Source organism: Numida meleagris, chromosome 1 (assembly GCF_002078875.1).
Source record: "Numida meleagris isolate 19003 breed g44 Domestic line chromosome 1, NumMel1.0, whole genome shotgun sequence".
In the NCBI taxonomy this organism is placed as follows: domain Eukaryota; kingdom Metazoa; phylum Chordata; class Aves; order Galliformes; family Numididae; genus Numida; species Numida meleagris.
The window spans coordinates 113173435-113187933 of NC_034409.1; the positions used below are offsets into that span (position 1 = coordinate 113173435).

The 14499-nt window shown below is 34.6% G+C and overlaps 1 protein-coding gene across 14 annotated transcripts in view; it reads left to right on the forward strand.

Annotated features, from left to right (window-relative positions):
- Nucleotides 1–14499, forward strand: part of DMD (dystrophin) — a 1007484-nt gene that overhangs the window by 722721 nt on the left and 270264 nt on the right. The window lies entirely within an intron of this gene.

The following is a 14499-nucleotide window of genomic DNA, read 5'->3' on the forward strand; positions in this document are numbered from 1 at the left end:
ATTCCCATAATTTTAAAAAAAAATATTCATAACCTCTTTTTTTTCCTTTTTTTTTCCCAATCTGTTTATACATTTCCATAATATTTCAAAACCACATTGCACATTTGGCTGCTTTGTTCGATATTGCTTTTATGTTACATAAAAAACTGTTCCTTTCTGACATGTAATTAATTTTAGAATCACATTCTCAGTTTGTACATACACCTTATATGTAGTACTCCCATCAGTATTTTAATACATTTTTTTCATTTTTAATTCTGAGGCAAGTTGTCAGAAGATAAGAATTGTAGACTTTACATGAAATGCAAGCATAATTCCCATAAGCCCTCCTGTGAATTGTATGCATGACTAGATTTCTTTCTGTTGGAAAACTACACTTTGCTTTAAGTGAAATTGCCTTCTAAGATAGATTAAATGCATCATTCTCATATAGTAAAAAAGGAAAGCAAGCTATCAGACTGTAAATCATGAAAGAATATGTGGTAACCACAGTGGTGTGGTGGATTTATTTTATGTAATGGTTTCTTAGAGTTTATATATAAAAACTCCCCAAATTATTAGTTGGTTTGGAGCCTAAGGTTCACAGGATTCATTTTTGCTATGATTTAGCAGTTCATTTTCTATGATGAAACTGGCAATATCCTTGACTGCAAATCTGCAATTTATGATACAGTAGATAAAGAAAAACCTTTATGGTTTTTCAAGTATGTGTCTTGCTGTTGTATAGCATCTTCTAATGTTATCCTATTGTTGTTAATGAAATGATTTAAAAGTGAGCAAATTAGAAATAGGTCTGAGTTTCTGAAATGGGGGAAAGTAAAATGTAACCAGGAATAATTTTGATCCAGTCTTCTGAGGTGGCAAACCAGATTCATTAAATTCTTTTCATACTTAGTTTGTATTTGTATGACTGTAGGTACTAAACTCTATTCAATAGGTATTTATTACTTTTGAATTTTAAAGAAGTCATGATATTTCCAGGAAAAAAACAAACAGACTTTACAATATGACACAGACTTTGTTTCCTAGAGTAAGAATACTGTCACACAAATTATTTCTTTACTTAAAGAACATAAGTAATTTTATATTTTCAGTTGTGTGATGATGTTTCTATACATTGTATGAAGAAGTTTGGTTGGAGTTAGGCCTACTAAAAGTCTGTATACACAGGATTCACTTGTTCTTGCTGGGGCGACTGTGAGTTTAGTTCTCCTATGCCATGTTTTCACAGTGCCATGCTGTGTTGTTGAAATATCGGAGGACTCTCTTTATCCTCCAGTCAGGAGTCATATGCTCTCTCACACAGCTCCTCTGAAGCCTGCTGTGCTGTGTAGTTCTCCCACCCAGTGCAGCTTCTGCTTCCTGTGGTTCACAGCAGCCTACAGACTACTAGAAAGAAGTTTGTCTGCATGGAACTTCCTATGTACAAGTTTTAGGCCATTGCTCCTTGTCCTATTGCTACACACCATCAAGAAGAGCCTGGCCTCATCCATTTGCTTCCCACCTCCCTTTAGATATTTATAAAAATTAGTCAAATTCCCTCTCAGTCTTCTTTTCCTCAGGCTGAACAGACCCAGGTCGCTCAGCCTTTCCTCATGCAGGAGATGCTCCAGACTCTTTTATCATCTTTGTGGCCCTCCACTGGACTCTGCCTAGGAGATCCCTGTCTTTTTTGAAATGGGGAGCACAGAATGAGACATAATAGTCTAAATGTGGCCTCACCACGACAGTGTAGAGGGGGAGGATCACCATCAGCATTGCTAACTCTTAATTCAAACTGCTTGTAGAAAGACATCTATTAAACTCGAAGTCTGACTTTGAATTACTTTTGGAAACCATTATTGCCTTTTAAAAGTATTTATAAAAACAAAGTATACATTTTACACAAAATCAAGCAAATAGAGAATATCCCTGAAGAATTCCAAAAAAGTCAGTCATCATGACATTATTCTTAAACAGAATTCTCATCACATTGTATAGGTTTAGTCTTTTTTTTTTTTTTTAGAAAATAAAAACAGAAATAAAAAAGAAGTTCATAAAAGTAAATGATTTCCTCTGAAGATTTTTCCCCTCACTCACACCTCATTATCTGTATGAATCTTCAGGAGCTATACTACTCAAAAAGGACTTGGCAATAGGAAGTAAAGCTTTTATAATGTTTACATAATGTTATATTAAAATTCCTGTTTATTCTATTTAAATTGTAGTATATAACTTATACATTGGAGAATACCTAATAATAATTACATTTAGTCTTGAGAAAAAGTTCTGGGAAAAAGCAAGATGAAACTCTGCTCTTTTAGTGTCCTTGATAAAGCATTCTTTTCTAACAGAACCATATGCCATATAATAACATTTTTCTCTGCATAATGCATTGCAGCTCCAAAACACTTTGTTTTACTGCTGATGAAAATGTTGTTTCTTAAGCTGAATAAGTTTATATACAACTTTGAATATAGTAAAGTAATTACATTTGGAAATTCATTTTATTTTCCATCAGTTCCTATGTGTAGAATACAAAAAGCCAGTAATGAGTCAATATATGAATATGCCAAGAGATTAAAAGAAAAAACTTCAAGTCTTAGAATTAAGAAAGTAATTACAAAAGATACGTTAGATCTTGTTAGATTCTGGGAATGTAAGAAACTTTAAATAGCAGGCCTTATTACTGCTGTGTTCACACATATGCAAAGATAATGGTGAATAACGTTTTTGTGGTTTTACTGTGCTAGTAATTTACATCTCAATTTTGTAATTTGGTTTCTGACTGTGTAAGTGATAGGGAGGAGGTATGAAAATGAATATTTATAGAATTCTATGAGGAAATAATCTCTTGCTGACCAAAGAATCTCCCTTTAAAGATTATAAACCAGAGTTACATATAGCTTTCTTCAGCAATTGTGTGAAATGTAGTGAAATCTTGAGATATCACTTGAGAGGTTAATTAAGTTCTATTACTTTAAATACATAAATAGTGGCATTAAATACAAGCATGTTGATGAAGACTATTTTGATGAAGTATTACACTACTAAGGCCTAAGTTATTCCTTTTCACATTCATTTTGGCCATTTTTTTGAAACCAAAGCCACAGTTGCATGAATGGTTTATAGATGAATTCTTCTAGGACAGTTTTTGCTTACTTGTTTTTGCTTTGTTTATTTCTTTTTTGTTGCTTCTTTCTTTGTTGTTGTTGAAAAAAGAAATGCTATATTTTATAATTGATTTTTAGGAGAGCTATGCTTGAAGTAATCTAAGAAGAGTCTTCTGTCTTTTTGCAACTCCATAAAAGTGCCTTTATTGAATAGTTTTCTGTATTTGACAGCTTTATGACAAAATCATCAACTGATCATCACTTTCATAGTGAATTACGCTGTACTGTTGTTCTTGACATCTTAAAATAGCTGTCTCTGTTGTACTGCCATCCATGTGGTTTTCACTTGGAGCTATTGAATATAAATAGTTTATCAGTTGAATAAAAACAAATTCCTACAATCTGGAGTTTGTTATCTAATACTGAAACATGTCGTTACCAAGATTGTGAAAGAAAAGGGTAAAAGAGAAATGTATTTGTATACTATTTGTTTCCCAGTTATCTTTTTGATTTTTTTTTTTTTGAGCTGAATTATTGAATAAACCCTAGAGTTTGCTGGTTTCCATGTATATAAAGAACTTGTCAAGAGCCTGGGTAATAGTTCTCCAACGTAATTAAGATGCAAACTTTATTAATCATCCTGATGTACTTCTTTAAGCTGAAACTTTGCTTTTCCTGTGATGCTTCTATGCCTTCATGGAAATGAAGGAAGGAAGAAACTACTTGTTAAAGAAACACCAAAAACAAGATGAAGCTTTAAAAGTGATAGCATATGAATGGGCAGAGTACCAGATTTGAAGTTACTTCCTTGGCACAGATTTGCTGCTATAGGTTTTGTAACAAAACTATGAGATGTTTTGTAAAGGAGGAAGAAGTTATCTTCGAACACTGGGGAGAGATACTGCTTAAGACTGGGCTAATAACATGTCACAGAAATTTCTGAGTGATTAGGGAATTAGAGTTACAGGCCATATATGCCACAAGTATATGACTTGGACAGAAGATCTAAACTCCCTACTCATCACTCTTGAAAAAAGAGGTGAGGCTGCATGAAGATGACCTCCCTTCATTTATGATAATAGTCTTGAGTAAAAGTGGCACAACTGCTTTGATAGTCCCAGAGCTGCTAAGTGCATTAGGTAAGCTCAGTGCTGTTGGCTCTGCTAATGTGGTCTGCACTTTCCTTGTCATGCCTATGAAGAGACTTAGGTAATTTACTAAATTTTGTGTTGCATGGAAATTAAGATAGAACATAGCTGATTAATTCTAGATAGATATTTTAAACAGACATGAATGATCTTCTAAGTTTTTATTTTCCTAGAAATCAGTTATTGTTGGAAAATAGGATCCTGGATTGCTTTGTTGGGTAGAAGCGCCTTAATTTTGCCCATTTTTGCCATATTTAGTAAAATATTTATCATCTGTCCTCCCCAGAAGTTAGGAGAGCAGAATGGTAGATCAAATTTCTCATAAGGAAAACATGACCACAAAATGAGTTCTCTGTTAAATGAGCTTGTGAGCAGTAAAAATAAAGTCTGGTGAGCAGTACAAGCCTGTGAAGAGATTCTTTCAGAAAGAGTGATTCTCTCTACTAAAACCAATGATAATAACACAATGGTAATAATAATGATTATGATGATAATAACAAGAGCATCAACAAAATAAAAAATCCCCCACACCTCTGAATAAAGAAAGCATAGTTTGGTAGGGGAATACTTCATACTAAAGGTTATGCATTATAACCATGGGTCCATGACATTAGCTTGGTGAAAGATTTGGGATATACTATCATCTGGCAGAAAAAGGTTCTCACTTCAGTGAAGAATCAGGTTTGGCATGGTGGCAGAGCTAATGTCAGACTCTGTTTTGTCTTTTTCTTTAACGTCTCTTGGTCATCATTTAGGGATTGATTGAATCAGTAGATGTTGCCAATCAGAATACAGACAAAAAAAAACCTTACAATTCATAGTCCCAAGAGAATTCAAGCCTTGTTAGTATTGTGCAGTCTACTCTTCCGCTGCATGTAAAAGGTGTGGAGACTGGCATGACAGAGCTGATTTTAGTAAAAGGCTAAAGCATGTAAACCTTCAGCTTCTCTAAGCTTCAGCCTACCCTGTCACCAATTAGTAGAAAGTTGCTGCCCAAACCTGTGAGCAAACACAAAATGACAGAAAGTCTTATTTACAGGCTATCAGCAGATAATTCCTTACCTCAGGTATTAAGATAAGCTCTATTAATAGTGGTCTTTGGGGCATTTTTTCCTTCTCATATTCTCAAGAGGAGTCATATTTTAATGGACTGGTTTTATGGAAATACCTGCCTTTGTTCTTAATGTCTTTGTTAAAATCTTTGACGTTCCTAGAACTCTATATGCATATGCCAAATTGAAGGAGTTTTCTTGTTTAGGTTTAGTGTCTCAGGGGCTTCAAAAAAGAAGCAAATTTACTTGCCAAATGCTAGAAGCAAAATATGAAGGGAAGAGAGGGAACAGTGTGAGGCTTCAGGTCATAGTAATTTACTCTATTGTCTCCAAAATTGATGTTATCATGTCTTTCTGAAGAATATTTAAGAATTGAATAGTAGCCAAATGTGAAGTATTTCGAAAGTACTTCTCAATATATGAAGTATTTCGTTAACATCTTAAACAATTCTAGAAATGTTAACATAATTTTTTGAAATGTAACTCGGTTGGGAATTTGTGGTTCTTTGGAAGAGCATGCACCAAGTTATTTTAGAGTTTTCAACATATTTAACTGTATCTAATGTGACACTTCCTATTTGCAGTGTTACAGCAAAAAAAAAATCTGGTTTTAATTGCATTTGCTTTCAAAACTTAATTCAGTTTCATTTTACAAATGTTAATTAACATTTGTATAAAATACTTGAAAATCTGAAGATAACAAATGCTGAAGAGGTTTGACTGAAAGACTATAACTTCTCAGTATTAGAAGAATGTTCTAAAGACTCAGGTACTGGCCAGATCATCAGAAAATAATGTTTTCCTCCTTGAATGATATTGGAAAGACTCAATCAATGTTCTATGTTAAAAGGAGTAGTGTTAATAATTTGTCATTAAAAATAACATTTGCACTGCTCGTACTGTACCTGAGGTCATCTCCATTACAAGCAAGTATCTGCAATGATGAAGCTCCAAAGATGAAAAAGGAAGAGAGGGAAACAACTGACTACAATTTATAACTGTGTAAGCATTCTATGTTTTAAGAATTGTTTTTTCAGTGTTAAATTCCCTATCAGTTAGATTCTGTAGCTGTGCTCATACAAGGTTTACTTGGATAATCAATGAATTTACTCTCTAACCTTAAAATCTGTGTTTGGTTGCTCAGGATAATGGAAAATTATTTTCTTTCTTTTTAGATATGGAATTTCTACTTCCTGTTAAATGCTAGTTCAAGCATTTCTAATATGTCTCAAAAGTATGGCATCCTTTGTTTTCAGTGCATTCCCATTCTTCTTTAAGGGATCCAGAAAGCTCAGGGTTTAAAAGAAGCATCACATTTACAAAAAAAAATCCTGATTATCTTCCTTCTTTTTGCTCTCTTTGAGTAGAATGTTAATATTTTGCTTTTATTGAAATTTTGAAGTTGATAGAAGTATAAAAAAATTCTTTTTTTTTTAATATTGAATTGCCTTGATTTTAGTGATCTTTTTATTCTTTCTATTGCTGACGGGAGTTGCTTACTTAAGTTTCCTTTTTATCAGAATTTTCCTTTTGGAACACTCACACTGCAATGCTGGTATTCTTTACTTGATAGCAGTACAAATGTGACAATATCTTTTCTCATAATAGATGTCAGTAACATCACAAAAGTCTTTAATTTCATGGCATTTAATTCTTTACATAGAAGAGGTGGGATTTTTTTTCATCTCCTAGCCTTTCTGTCATATATGTTCAAAAGACAAGCTTTTTTGACCTGTTTTGTTTGAATGCGGTAAACCTGTTCTGGTTGTTTTGGACAATGTTTCAAGGTAGGAATCGTATCTTACATAGAAGGCTGTACATTTGACTAGAAGTAAATGTAAGCACTATACCTATTTTTTTTAATCTGTGATGATAGAAACAGAAGAGCTATACTATCTCTATTGAAACAAATTAGTCAAAATGATAATGAATGGAAATAACACCAAAAAAAAAAAGGATTTTTTTTTTTCTGAAAAGGAGTATCCATTATGTGGATATCACCGACATTTCATCCAGAATATGACGGGTAACACTCGATGTCCAGTTATTTTAAAAATGGTGTGAGAGCAGTATATATTCACTTATGCCAGACCATAATTTTCTGTAGTAATTATAGAGCAAACAGGAGACAAACGACCTCCTTTGCAGAGATTATACCTAATCCGTGATATCAGACAAATGCAGATTTTGGTGTACATTGTGTTCTATCTCTTTTTCTAAAAGGGATGCAATACACAGAGAATGTATATTGGAACCTGCAGTTGTTTTCAGACAATCTAGTTAAATACCCTGGAATATGTTTGGCCTACAAATTTTACTTTGGCTGTCCTCAATATAAATTTATCACGGTTTTAATTTTGCTTGAGTTGGGAATAAAACAAGAACAGAGAATTTTGCACAGCCCGAAGCTCCATTGAAAGTCCACCCTGAGTAAATACTAGATTAGCTTATGTGAGAGAGGTTCTAGAACTTTGCTGGGTGGTTGCACCAGCCTAGTGGTTTTATTTTGTTATGTACTACACCAAGTTGTCACGATGGTGACTGATATGTCTATGTAGATAATTCCAATAACTTCCTTTTATTACTGTCTTCAGGACCATAGGCATACTAAAATTGTAGTTCAAAGTTTTTTTGGTCTGTGTTTAGTGGATCAAAATCCCTGTAGGACTGTGTCAGTTTTCACCATGCCAAAGAAAGAGGAAAGGGGAAATTGAGCATAAAAATTCTGCTTATATTTCATCTTTTTTGTCAGCAGGGCTGTTGCATACTAGGTGAGACAATGAAGGGTCGGAGAGCTGTCTTGTGGATCCCTTGCTGTGTAATGGAAAGGGAGAGTAGACACTGAACCGTCTGATGTGTGGTGAAGAAGTAGTGGCATCTGAGTAGAACTTAAAACCTAAAACAGAGTATTTAGAAAAGGTTTCATTATATTTTAATTAGATGGGAACCTGCGCACTGCAGATGAAACGCCAGTGCCATGGAAATTTTTCCTGGCAGTGTCAAACTGTGATTATGTCTGATTTACCTTTTTGAGTGTCAAAATGAGTGCTGTGTTTGAAATGAAGGGTTATGTTTTTATAGAATATTAATTACATTTTCAGTATTATTATTCTCTCTGATTTATTGTGTATTGATACTTGGCTTTCTTCACTGCAGCATTGCATTAGTGTGGCAACAGTAGTGGTTTAATCTGTTCATGGGATAATTTTTCTCTGCTCTATTTTATGTGATTTATTCAATGCAGGATGTTGAGCTCTGTAGTAAATATTCAGTGTTTTAGGTTCAAAATTGGCTGTGTTTCAGTCATGTCACAATACTGACTTTGAAGTGTGTTCATTTGAGTGTTGTTCATTAAGCTTAGGGCATTTAGTGTCTCATGAATGCTAGGATCCATGTAACAAAGAGAATATGAACAAAGAAGCAGAGAGGTCTAAATTAAAAAAAAAAAATTAAAAATCTATGTCATTTTCTAGCCTATTTTAAGTCTTACGGTCTTGTATCTCAGGCCATAAGAGATTTTATGTGTTGGAAAGCTCAGTATGGATTAACCAGCATCAGACTGACAGCATCTTCTAGAATATGTAGAAAATAGGTGCAAATGTGAGATGGAAGACAGAAAGGGGTGTAAGGGATGAGGAAATGTTCCTCTCGGGTAGGAGAAAAAGCCTTGAGGAATTAACTCACGTTTGCGAATATTTAGTGCAATATTCTTGCAATTTTTCTAAAAGATTGTAATCGTAACTCTAAAACAAAAGTTTATTTATGTTTTGACCAGAAATACAGGTTTTAGAACAACTGTGATATGCGATGCTTTTCTCATCTCAGGAAGATTATTTTGAAAGCAATAACTATATAACTCTAGTTGCTAGTGTAGTACATAGTCTGATGTGTAAATGTTTTTTTTTTTTTTTTTTTGAGTATTTTGTCTGCAGTGCAATTTCTAGTCAGCTGTCACTGAAAAGATAACATGGAGGAAGCTCTATATTTAATATCTCGCTACATTATGAAAATTCTAATTCAAAAATAATATAGATGTAATTTTCCATTTCTGTTATTAAATAAGAAATTTGTCAGGGTAACTTCGTTCAGGTCTTTGTGCAAAATGTCTCAAATTTATACTTAAAATAGAACATAAAGATATTTCAAAATACACATACTTCTTTGAAATCACTTCTTGCTAATTTGGAAGTTTAGTGTGCTTTCCAAGGCAAAAGTAAAAATCGAAGCTAAAATGTCCACTGATTTTCATGTGGTTTTTTTGTTTGTTTGTTTCTCAGTTTGCATTGCTTGTTGGTTCATCTCCTGAGCTAAGCTCAGTATTGTGGCCAGTGCTCCATTTTCATTAGTTGTAGAGCAGGTGAGCAAATGGAGCTCAGGAATGTTCCCCCAGTTGACCTCTGCTGAGAGGCACACGCTGGGGATGCACAGCAGTTGAATGATTTTGAAGGTTTGGCACAGTCACAAGAGGCACAGTGAAAGATTTACAGTAGTCTGTGCTCATAATTCCCAGTCTTGGAATACAGCTGTAGCCTAGCAGGTGGTCTCAGAGGTAAGAGCAACAAATGCAGTGACTGAGAGCCACGGTGCTTCTTACTCACCCTTGCACAATGTGACAGTTTAGTCTTGCTGATGCAGCTTCATTAGTATTACAGAGGCACAGAACAGGACCTGGAGAACAGTAAACAAAAGCTTAGCATTTGAATGATGTTATTCTGACAGCTTGAATAATATTTAATGTCCAGTAACAGAAGGAAGAGATTTGCAGTTCATCCATTATAAAATGAATCAAAGCCAACTGCAGTCTTTAAATTTTGAATTTTTACGTTACAGCTTTTGTGGAGAGTGGAGGTTATTTTGTTTGTTGAGGGGGAAAAAAAACCAAATACAAACGGTATGCAAAACTTTGCTTCAGTAACTTTGAGCCTGATACTCACACGTGCTTAGAATTCCTAAGTGCATTTTTAATTTTCCTAGGTATTTTGATACTTAAGATCACCCACAGTCTTGCCCATACAGTTCAAGATGGATCTGTTAAATGGAAAACAAAGCAAATGGGCATACAGATTAACTAATGCGGATATATTTGAAAAGCAAGTCTCAGTCTAAACTCAGCAAAGATAGTAGGCTATTGATAGAAAAAAAAAATAGGAAAGAAAGAAAAAAGAAAAAAATAATCTAAATATGAATGTACAGTGGCATCACAAAGTTATGTAATACCAAGAATTCTTAAATTCATTGCCTGTATGCTTCATTAAGTAAGTGCTGAATTTCACACATTTCTAGACTTAAACTGCTTCGCAGACCATTATGTTTTTGCATGAATAAGCACAAAAGTATATGAAGACTGTAGTATATGAAAGCCAATGCACTTTAATAATGCTAATAGCATCCATGTTTATGTTCAGAGGAAGTAAAATATCATTTCATTAATTTAATGTCCCATTTCTAAATGCAGTCACAGACAAGTTGTATTTCTCCTGAATTTTTTTTTTAGTATTCTGTAGGTAGGGTGGTTATTACAAATGCTATCATCTATGAACAGATATTTGATTAATAATTGTAAATTATTTTCTTATCAGTAGCTTAAATAATGTAATGCCTAGAAAAAATATTAACAGATACTTAAATAGATAAAAAGAGGAATACTAAGATAAATAAAAAGATAAATATTAAGACACCTAACAACATATAATTAATAATTATATTCCTAAGACAGACAGCAATGATTTATTCAATTCTTTGAAAACTTTCCTTTAAATTTTAAACTGTAGTGACTGGATTACTTACATATTTACTCATGTAGTTAACCATATTAGTCATAATCTGGTACCTTCCATCATACTAAATATTATTTTTAAATCTGATGTGAATCTTCATAATTACATGAGGAAGCTTTAAGAAAGTAACTAAAACATCAGACATGATTAGGTGGGAGTTCAGTCATACGGTTCCTATTTTCTACATACAGCAAAGGAAATTAAATAAAACATACATTTTGAAAGATGGTTAAATCATTCTAGCATGGGAACCATCTGCTTTTCAGTTAGCACTGTGTTACTAAAAAGTTACATTTTTGTATCAACCAAATATTTGAACCTGTGCAGAAATAAAAGTAATTATCTCCTGGTGGCTTGTCCACATGCACCCTGCTGCTGGCATTGCTGTATATTCTGCAACCTGCCTGAGCAGTGGGACTGAGCTGGTCAAGGGACTGACTGGGTCAGCTGGGGCCCTCCATTTCTTCATAAACTTCCAGCTCTATTTAGGGCCCTGATGGCACTGAAGAGTCCCTGATCTCTCCTTAATCTGCCTATCCATCTCCCTAGTAAATAATTACATATGTGTATGCATATATGTTTTGGTTGTTCTTGTTTTTTCTTTAGGTTTTGAGCAAAGCTACATTTAGGGTTTTTTACTATTTCATACTAAATCTTGATGAATCTTACTTCTCTTGAGGTTGTTTACTTCTCACATTGAAATTCTACAGATTGTATAACATTTTAAAAATGGAAAGCAAATGGTCTTTCAGTTCATGAACACCGCGATCTGTTCCCTTTTTCATTTAGTCGGAAAAAAATTCATGAAAACTTGCATGTGAAAGGTGATAACTGTTGTATACATAAATAATTTCATCAACTTGACAATCCAGTGAATGCATTTTGAAGGACCTGTTTTCCAAATAATAAGTTCCTGCATGCCCTTCTCACTGCTCAGCCATAGAAGGTGCTTACTTCCTGTTATAAGATACTGATTTCTTTAGATGTCCTACCAGCTTCGTCTGGTTTCTAACTCCCACTCCATATAGCAAGGTATAAAGCATGCTTCACAGTGCTCAAGAATTATTCACTTGGTGCTTAGTGGAAACCACCTGACAGTTTTCAGTTCATTCTTTTTGATTTGACACTTCCAAAAGAACAGAATGACCTTCATTAGTTTGATCATATGGAAACAGCCTTGTTACCAGAAGTGATTTTAAGATAAAAGAAAAATAGACTTACCCTAGTTAAATGAAGCAAAGTTGAACTATAGACTTACAAAGCTGGAAATAATTGTAGTCCAAAAGTATCAAACAAGAAAATAAGATTATATGTGTAAATGTTTTTTAAAAAGCGTATAAATCTGCTTAACTCTTCCTTTTTGCATATCTTTCTTAGCCTCTGGGAAACAAAAGAAGTTAACATTTTTTCTCCCAGAACTTTCATGCCCTGAGAGGTCTTTCAGGTAGATTCTCACTGTTCTTCATCACCCCCAAAAAGACAATTGAAGACTCCGAGTGCTTCTGCTTCATGGTTTCCCTTGTAAGACCTTTTTTATCTGTGCTTAGAAACTAGAATATTGCACAGAAGCAGAGACAGTTAGATCGATTCTTTTCTTTTTCTGACATATTACTCATACACTTGTTCATTATGCAATTTAATTTGTATACATGCTTTTTGTTATGCCTGACTTTTTTTGGAAGGCCTAGGGTTTTTTGTTTGTTTTTAATCTGGCATTACATGTTACTTTAAGGAATAATCTTTCTACAAGTGCTTTAATAGATTTGTGGTGCATAAAAGCAATGTCTGGGATCTTGATGGAATAAATGAGAGACTTCACATTAAGCTAGAAAGTCTAAGTTCCCACTCCACCATTAATTTTTGGTTTATTGGCTAAATCCTCTCATCACATTACTGACCAACTAAGGGATGCATACAGTGTTTTAGATGACACATGGTTAGTGGTTTTTTTTTTGTATTTAGCTAAGTGTTATGATAACTTTCTAATGCCAGCATTTAAGAAGGAAGAATTCATATGTATCTGACAAAAAAGTTAAAAGAAATACCTCTTTACAAGAAGAGTTAAGGACAGATGAAGTCTAAATTGCTATCTGAGTAGGCTGGCTCCAACTGTTCTCTACTGTATACTCCTCCCTACCCAGTTTCACTCCATTATGATAGCCTACAGGCAGCAAGTTGGTAGATGTTACAACTGTTCCTGTGACTCGTTCAGTACTTCAGCATTTAAAAAAGAAATGTTTTAAAATTATCCTAGTTGGATTCTGCATCAACCATCAAAATACTCTCATTAGACCAGTCTCTCTAAGAGTCACAATTGTTCATAAGAACAGAGCCAACATCCTTTTGTGTAGGGATACTGTATGATAGACTTTATTAAAGTAATATCTCCTTGAGGACGGTGACTCGGGTCAGACACCTCCTGTTCTGGAAGGCGGCATAAGAGTAGGTAGAGCACTTTTGGCAAGAAATAATTGACAAATTGAGAACTTTAACTTCTTCTCAAGAAAAAGAAATTATAGTTTATTTACTTAGAAAAATGTAAGTTAAGAAAAAACTTAAATCATGTTTGAAAAGTGGCATTCCCCATGGCTCAGTACTAGGGCAAGTTTTGTTTAACATTTTTATCAGTGATATGGATGAGGGGATCATCCAGTGATTTTGCAGACAATACCAAGTTAGGCAGGATTGCTGATCTGCTCGAGGGTAGGAAGGCTCTGTAGGGGGATGTAGATAGGCTGGATCATTGGGCTGAGTCCATTCACATGGTATTCAACAAGCTAAATGCCCAGTGCTACATCTGGATGGTAACAATTCCGTGCAGTGATATACTTTTGGGGCAGAGTGACTGGAAAGTTGCATGGACAAAAAGGATTTGGGGGCATTAGTTGACAGCCAGTGTGCTCAGGTGGTCAGGAAGTCCAGTGGCATCCTGGCCTGTATAAGAAATAGCACAGCCAGCAGGACTGGGGACGGAGTTGTCCTCTGATAAACAGCACTAGTGAGACCGCACCTCAAATACTGTGTTCAGTTTTGGGCTGCTTATTACAAGGACATTGAGTTGCTTAAGTGTGTGCAGAGAAGGGTGACAAAGCAAGTTCAAGGGACTAAAAAACAAGAGCTGTGAGGAGTGACTGAGAGAACTGAAATTGTTTAATCTAGAGAAGAGGAGGTTGAGGGGAGACCTCATTGCTCTCTACAACTGTCTGAAAAGAGATTGCAGAGAGGAAGGTTTTGGTCTCTTTTCTCAGGTGGCAAGTGATAGAATGCAAGGAAAAGGCCTCAAGTTGTGCCATGGGAGGTTTAACTTGGACATTCTGAAGAGTTCCGTTTTAGGGAGGATGATCGCTGGAACAGGCTGCCCAGGGAAGTGATGGAGTACCCATTCTTACTTAAAAGAAATGGGACTAAGTTACATGGTTTAACGATAGTA